Raw genomic sequence first — 947 nt, forward strand, 5'->3', positions numbered from 1 at the left:
ACATATACTGTGAATGTTTAAGTGATGTATGTAATGTGACGTATAGAGAGGGATGCCTAGGGAGTCTTAGAGGGGGAGACCCCTTCGTTGGCATAGGTATTATTCCTTTCTCGGGGTGCAGCTGGGACGCCAGCTCAGTGCAGAATACGGGAGCTGTGATATCTACGGCGTGGAGGTGAGAAGACGCTTTGGCACCCGTTTACCCGCTCTGATCGAGTGTGGCATGATTATTTCTCTAGGGGCGGGGAAAGCTGGCCCGCCAGGAGGGGTGTGCAGGGTGAGTCTGGGTAACTGGATGTTCAAAGGGGACTTGTACCTGCTACAGTGATGTTGCTGAAGGAAGACAGCCTGCGCTGCTGCTGCTATGAATGAAATACCCAAAGATGAAGAAATGCGCCTATAGAGCGTGTATGGCCACAGACCTGAAAGCCTATATGAAGAAGACCTATATGAGACATCTCATGGTTGGTAGCGTGGCCGAGCGGTCTAAGGCGCTGGATTAAGGCTCCAGTCTCTTCGGAGGCGTGGGTTCGAATCCCACCGCTGCCATATATTACTTTTTCGTGCATACATTAGTATATCTGGGTCTCGCCCTCCAGAAACCCTCCAGTCCCGGACAGATACATGTGTTCGCTTTCGGGTAAAAAACAATGTAGGCAAAACTTCCGTCACTCGTAAGGGTTCCAAAGGGAGCGGCACTGACCGAATGCTTGTATGCATTCAGCTACACCGCCATCTGGCGGTAATACTTAGAAATGCAGGCAATAGTCTAATATTTCACTGTGTACACACACTCTTGTCGGTGTCCATCTCAGGTCGGTGCGCAGGAGCAGAGTGCCTTCTGAGTAGAGCTGCGGGAGCCAGGGATTTCTTGGCTACAGCCGAGCAAGGGGCTCTGGCCTGGCTCTTAGGGCGAAACTTGAACCGAGCCAGTGGAATGTACGCAC

General features: G+C 51.7%; 1 non-coding gene across 1 annotated transcript; it reads left to right on the plus strand.

Moving 5' to 3' along the window:
* Positions 1-467: 467 nt before the first annotated feature.
* TRNAL-AAG (transfer RNA leucine (anticodon AAG)) lies at positions 468-549 on the plus strand. Its single transcript has one exon. It is a non-coding gene; the product is annotated as a tRNA-Leu (tRNA).
* The last annotated feature ends 398 nt before the right edge of the window (positions 550-947 follow it).

This window comes from Ambystoma mexicanum, chromosome 1p, assembly GCF_040938575.1.
Source record: "Ambystoma mexicanum isolate Mex_15411 chromosome 1p, UKY_AmexF1_1, whole genome shotgun sequence".
Lineage (NCBI taxonomy): Eukaryota > Metazoa > Chordata > Amphibia > Caudata > Ambystomatidae > Ambystoma > Ambystoma mexicanum.